This window comes from Leuresthes tenuis, unplaced genomic scaffold, assembly GCF_036924035.1.
Source record: "Leuresthes tenuis unplaced genomic scaffold, fLeuTen1.0.hap1 SCAF_9, whole genome shotgun sequence".
Taxonomy (NCBI): domain Eukaryota; kingdom Metazoa; phylum Chordata; class Actinopteri; order Atheriniformes; family Atherinopsidae; genus Leuresthes; species Leuresthes tenuis.
The window spans coordinates 28,516,287-28,523,559 of NW_027325363.1; the positions used below are offsets into that span (position 1 = coordinate 28,516,287).

General features: G+C 42.3%; 1 non-coding gene across 1 annotated transcript; it reads right to left on the reverse strand.

Moving 5' to 3' along the window:
* Positions 1 to 6,877: 6,877 nt before the first annotated feature.
* LOC140314900 (U2 spliceosomal RNA) lies at positions 6,878 to 7,068 on the reverse strand. The gene has a single exon (XR_011917227.1). It is a non-coding gene; the product is annotated as a U2 spliceosomal RNA (small nuclear RNA).
* Positions 7,069 to 7,273: the final 205 nt, after the last annotated feature.

A 7,273-nucleotide genomic window follows, 5' to 3' on the forward strand; every position in this document is an offset into this window, starting at 1 on the left:
ATAGCGGGAAGGGATGTGTTCGGCTACAAGAAGGTGTGAAAGTCCGACCATGTTTTGTAAAAAGCGTTTAAGAAAAGGTGCGAATGCCCGACAATGTATGATCAAAAGAGGGAGCGGAGGTTTTCGGCTGCAAGAAGGTCTGAATGTCCAACCATAATTTGTAAAAACCGGGGAAGAAAAGGCTCGAAAGCCCGACTATACACCATCAAAAGCGGGAGCAGAGGTGTTCAGCTGCAAGATGGTCTCAATGTCCATCAATAATTGCTAAAAAACATGAAAGAAAATTTTCGAATATCAAACCGCACATGATCATATGCGAGAGAGGAGGTGTTCAGCTGCAAGAAGGTGTGAATGTCCACCCATAATTCCTGAAAAATGGGTAAAAAAAGGTACGAATGCCCAACCATACATCATCAAAAGCCGGTGTGAATGTCAGATCATAATTTGCAAAAACCTGATGAGAAATGGTGAGAATGCCTGACTATACATCATCAAATGCGGGAGCGGAGGTGTTCGGCTGTGAGTAGGTGTGAATGTCCGACCATACTTGCTGAAAAATATGACAAAGCAGTTTTCACTTGGTTCTAGTGAAGGAATTCATTTTATATCAAAATCCGAAATTGTGTAGAACTCGTGGAAATAAGTTTATTCTTTGATTCCTAAAGGTTTAATGTTGTTCTTTGGTATACTGCAAAGTAATACTTTCTATTTTGTTGAAACCGATTCAGACATAGATGAATATGAAGGACAAAGCAGTTTTAACTTGGTTTGAGTGAAGGAATTCATTTTATATCAAAATCCGAAATTGTGTAGAACTTGTCAATCGACGCTTATTCTCGGATTCCTGAAAAGGTTTAGAGTTGTTCTTTCCTATCCTGCAAAGTACAACGTTCTTTTTTTGTTTAAAGCTATTTAGACATGGATGAATATGAAGGACAAAGCAGTTCCTTCTGTGGGTACAGTAGCTCCCGGAATATGGTGACTGCAGGCCCTGAGCCTGGTGGACATAAGGCCCTCCTGCCCTGTGTTGGGTCCCAGGTTGCGGGGATGCCTATTGCAGCCAGTCTCTGGCTGCCCTCTCCGGGGTGGGAGGGACCAGGCGGATGAATTAATTATTCTGCTAGTTTATATATTTTAAACATAAACAATAAACATTTATAAAACTTCCCTTGGCAAGGCAAATCTGTTTGGCATAAAAGGTATGCAGACTACAATTCTGCTGCCATAATGCACAACTCTGGATTTTGATATAAAATGAATTCCTTCACTCAAACCAAGTTAAAACTGCTTTGTCCTTCATATTTATCCATGTCATAATAGCTTTAAAGAAAAAAAGAACGTTGTACTTTGCAGGATAGGAAATAACAACACTAAACCTTTAGGAATCCGAGAATAATCTTATTTTCACGAGTTCTACACAATTTCGGATTTTGATATAAAATGAATTCCTTCACTCAAACCAAGTTAAAACTGCTTTGTCCTTCATATTTATCCATGTCTAAATAGCTTTAAACAAAAAAAGAACGTTGTGCTTTGCAGGATAGGAAAGAACAACTCTAAACCTTTTCAGGAATCCGAGAATATGCGTCGATTGACGAGTTCTACACAATTTCGGATTTTGATATAAAATGAATTCCTTCACTCAAACCAAGTTAAAACTGATTTGTCCTTCATATTTATCCATGTCTGAATAGGTTTCAACAAAAAAGAAAGTATTACTTTGCAGTATAGGAAAGAACAACACTAAACCTTTAGTAATCCGAGAATAAGCTTCTTTTCACCAGTTCTACACAATTTAGGATTTTGATATAAAATGAATTCCTTCACTCAAACCAAGTTAAAACTGCTTTGTCCTTCATATTTATCCATGTCTGAATCGGTTTCAACAAAATAGAAAGTATTACTTTGCAGTATACCAAAGAACAACACTAAACCTTTAGGAATCCGAGAATAAACTTATTTCCACGAGTTCTACACAATTTCGGATTTTGATATAAAATGAATTCCTTCACTCAAACCAAGTGAAAACTGCTTTGTCATATTTTTCGGCAAGTATGGTCGGACATTCACACCTACTCACAGCTGAACACCTCCGCTCCCGCATTTGATGGTGTATAGTCGGGCATTCTCACCATTTTTCATCAGGTTTTTAAATTATGATCTGACATTCACACCTGCTTTTGATGTTGTATGGTTGGGCATTCGCACCTTTTTTTTATCCATTTTTCAGGAATTATGGGTGGACATTCACACCTTCTTGCAGCTGAACACCTCCTCTCCCGCATATGATTGTGTGCGGTTTGATATTCAAAAAATTTTCTTTCATGTTTTCTAGCAATTATTGATGGACATTGAGACCTTCTTGCAGCTGAACACCTCTGCTCCCGCTTTTGATGGTGTATAGTCGGGCTTTCGAGCCTTTTCTTCCCCGGTTTTTACAAATTATGGTTGGACATTTAGACCTTCTTGCAGCCGAAAACCTCCGTTCCCTCTTTTGATCATACATTGTCCGGCATTCGCACCTTTTCTTACCCGCTTTTTACAAACCATGGTCGGACTTTCACACCTTTTAGTAGCCAAACAACTCCGCTCCCGCTATTGATTGTGTACAGTCGGGTATTTTAACGTTTTCTTACCCGCTTTTTACCAATTATGGTCGGACATTCACACCTTCTTACAGCGGAACACCTCCGCTCCCTGTTTTGATCATTTATGGTCTGGCAATACTACCTTTTCTTACCCATTTTTGAGTAATTATGGCTGGACATTCACAGCTTCTTGCAGCCGAACACCTCTTCTCCTGCTTTTGATGATGAATGGTCCGGCATTCTTACCTTTTCTAACACATTTTTCAGCAATTATTGTCGGTCATTCACACCTTTCTCATCAGCTTTTTGCAAATTATGATTTGACATTCACACCTACTTGCAGCTGAACACCTCGGCTTCCGCTTTTGATGGTGTATATTTTGGCATTCGAACCTTTTCTTACCCGCTTTTTACAAACCATGGTCGGACTTTCACACCTTCTTTTAGCCGAACAACTCCGCTCCCGCTATTGATTGTGTAGAGTCGGGTATTTTAACCTTTTCTTACCCGCTTTTTACCAACTATGGTCGGACATTCACACCTTCTTGCAGCGAAACACCTCCGCTCCCTCTTTTGATTGTGTATGTTCGGTCATTCGAACCTTTTCTTACCCGCCTTTTACAAACTATGGTCGGACATTCAAACCTTCTTGTGGCCGAACACTTCCACTTCTGCTTTTGATGATGTATAGTTGGGCATTCACACCTTTTCTTACCCATTTTTCAGTAATTATTGGTGGACATTCAGACCTTCTTGCAGCTGAACACCTCCGTTCCCTCTTTTGATCATACATTGTCCGGCATTCGCACCTTTTCTTACCCGCTTTTTACAAACCATGGTCGGACTTTCACACCTTTTAGTAGCCAAACAACTCCGCTCCCGCTATTGATTGTGTACAGTCGGGTATTTTAACGTTTTCTTACCCGCTTTTTACCAATTATGGTCGGACATTCACACCTTCTTACAGCGGAACACCTCCGCTCCCTGTTTTGATCATTTATGGTCTGGCAATACTACCTTTTCTTACCCATTTTTGAGTAATTATGGCTGGACATTCACAGCTTCTTGCAGCCGAACACCTCTTCTCCTGCTTTTGATGATGAATGGTCTGGCATTCTTACCTTTTCTAACACATTTTTCAGCAATTATTGTCGGTCATTCACACCTTTCTCATCAGCTTTTTGCAAATTATGATCTGACATTCACACCTACTTGCAGCTGAACACCTCGGCTTCCGCTTTTGATGGTGTATATTTTGGCATTCGAACCTTTTCTTACCCGCTTTTTACAAACCATGGTCGGACTTTCACACCTTCTTTTAGCCGAACAACTCCGCTCCCGCTATTGATTGTGTAGAGTCGGGTATTTTAACCTTTTCTTACCCGCTTTTTACCAACTATGGTCGGACATTCACACCTTCTTGCAGCGAAACACCTCCGCTCCCTCTTTTGATTGTGTATGTTCGGTCATTCGAACCTTTTCTTACCCGCCTTTTACAAACTATGGTCGGACATTCAAACCTTCTTGTGGCCGAACACTTCCACTTCTGCTTTTGATGATGTATAGTTGGGCATTCACACCTTTTCTTACCCATTTTTCAGTAATTATTGGTGGACATTCAGACCTTCTTGCAGCTGAACACCTCCGCTCCCGCTTTTGATGGTGTATGGTCAGGCTTTCAAGGCTTTTCTTCAACGGTGTTTACAAATTATGGTTGGAAATTCAGACCTTGCAGCCGAACACCTCCGCTCCCTCTTTTGATCATACATTGTCGGGTATTCGCACCTTGTCTTACCCGCGTTTTACAAACCATGGTCGGACTTTCACACCTTCTTGTAGCCGAACAACTCCGCTCCCGCTATTGATTGTGTACAGTCGGGTTTTTTAACCTTTTCTTACCCGCTTTTTACCAACTATGGTCGGACATTCGCAGCATCTTACAGCGGAACACCTCCGCTCCCTCTTTTGATGGTGTATGTTCGGGCATTCGAAGTTTTTCTTACCCACTTTTTACAAACTATGGTCGGACATTCAAACCTTCTTGTAGCAGAACACATCCACTTCTTCTTTTGATGATGTATGGTTGGGCATTCGCACCTTTTCTTACCCATTTTTCAGGAATTATTGGTGGACATTCACACCTACTTGGAGTCGAACAGCTCTGCTCCCACTTTTGATTATGTTTGGTTGGATATTCGAACCTTTTCTTAACTGCTTTTTACAAACTTTGGTCGGATGTTCATACCTTCTTGCAGCCGAACACCTCCGCTTCCTCTTTTGATGGTATATATTCGTGCATTCGCACCTTTTCTTACCCGCTTTTTACAAACTATGGTCGGACATTCAAACCTTCTTGTAGCCGAAAACCTCCACTCCCTCTTTTGATCATACTTTGTCGGGCATTCGCACCTTTTCTTACCCGCTTTTTACAAACTATGCTCGGACATTCAAACCTTCTTGTAGCCAAACACATCCACTCCTGCTTTTGTTGATGTATGGTTGGGCATTCGAACCTACTTGTTGCCCGCTTTTCATTAATTATGGGTGGACATTCACACCTTGTCGCAGCCAAACACCTCCGCTCCCTGTTTTGATCATGTATGGTTGGACATTCGCACCTTTTCATACCCGTTTTTTGCAAACTATGGTCGGTCATTCACAGCTTCCTCTCCACCATACTTGTATGGTGGGATATTCACACCCACTTGCATCCGAAGATCTCCGCCCCCACTTTTGTTGATATTTAGTCGGTCATTCACACCTTATCCGTTTTCTTGCCGCCAAACACCTCTGATCTCACTTTTGATGATGTAAGATTGGGCATTCAGACCTTGCTTTTCCTGCTTTTCACCAACTATAGATGGACATTCACACCTTCTTGCAGCCGAACACTTCCGCTCCACCTTTTAGGTTTCTATCACACCTTTTTTTTCACCGCATTTTATAGATTATGGTCGGAAATTCTCAACCACTCATCCGAAGACCTCTCCTCCCGCTTTTGTTAATATATTTCAACTTTAGTCAGACATTCACACCTACTTGCAGCCGAACACCACCTCTCTAGCTTTTGATGATGTATGGTCCGGCATTCTTACCGTTTCTAACACATTTTTCAGCAATTATGGTAGTACATTCACACCTTCTTGCAGCTGAACACCTCCTCTCCCACTTATGATCATGTGCGGATTGATTTTCGAAAATTTTCTTTCATGTTTTCTAGCAATTAATGATGGACATTTAGACCTTCTTGCAGCTGAACACCTCCGCTCCCGCTTTTGATCATACATTGTCAGGCATTCGCACCTTGTCTTACCCGCTTTTTACAAACTTTAGTCAAACATTCACACCTTTTTGCAGCCGAACACAGTTTTTTGCAGCCGAATTTGGGCATTCGAACCTTTTCATACCCACTTTTTACCAAATATGGTCGGACATTCACACAGTCTTACAGCGGAACACCTCCGCTCCCTCTTTTGATGGTGTATGTTCGGGCATTCGAACCTTTTCTTACCCGCTTTTGACAAACTATGCTCGGACATACAAACCTTCTTGTAGCCGAACACATCCACTCCTGCTTTTGATGATGTATGGTAGGGCATTCGAACCTACTTGTTGCCCGCTTTTCATTAATTATGGGTGGACATTCACACCTTGTCGCAGCCAAACACCTCCGCTCCCTGTTTTGATCATGTATGGTTGGACATTCGCACCTTTTCTCACCCGCTTTTTGCAAACTATGGTCGGCCATTCACAGCTTCCTCTCCACCATACTTGTATGGTGGGATATTCACACCCACTTGCATCCGAAGACCTCCGCCCTCACTTTTGTTGATATTTAGTCGGTCATTTGCACCTTACCCGCTTTTGGCAAACTATCGCCTTCTTGCAGCCAAAAACCTCTGATCTCGCTTTTGATGATGTAAGGTTGGGCATTCAGACCTTGCTTCACCTGCTTTTCACCAAATATAGTCGGACATTCACACCTTCTTGCAGCCGAACACTTCCGCTCCACCTTTTAGTTTTCTCTGGGGCATTCACACCTTTTTTTTCAACGCATTTTATAAAAACACCACAGGAACACCGTATTGAGGCTTTGTTCTGACCGCTCATTCGGTTCGCGTTTCTTTCAAGCAATTCTCCTGGTTAGCCCGCACTCGGCTCGCTCCCAGAGCCGTGTTAAAGTCTACTTCGCATTCACTCTCTTTTCTCAGCAGATTAAAAGAAAGTTTCATCTTGGGCTCCCTGAAACTTCCATCCTGCACCACTGTTTGCTTTTACACAAGAGCAGAGGAGAGCGCACCGTTCCCAGCGGTACTGGAGTACCGGGTCGATGCTTGGAGTGAACGGAGCAAGCTCCTTTTTCAACTCCTATTGATAAAAATCCATTTAATATGTAGTCCTCGCATAGAGGACATATCAGACATTAAACTGATAAGAACAGATACTACACTTGATCTTAGCCAAAAGGCCGAGAAGCGATAACTGTCCACTGGTTCACGTCCGAGGGCCCTTCCTGGCACAATGGGCACTTGTAGCAGTGTTCTTTTTATGGCCATAGTGTCACTTTGCACCTCCGCCCACCCGCTGCACTGAGCTCTCTTCAGCCCTTTTAAATGGTATAACTTTACACTACCGCATGCTCCAGCGAGCACCATTCAAGCAACAACTTTGCACTCCAGCTTCGA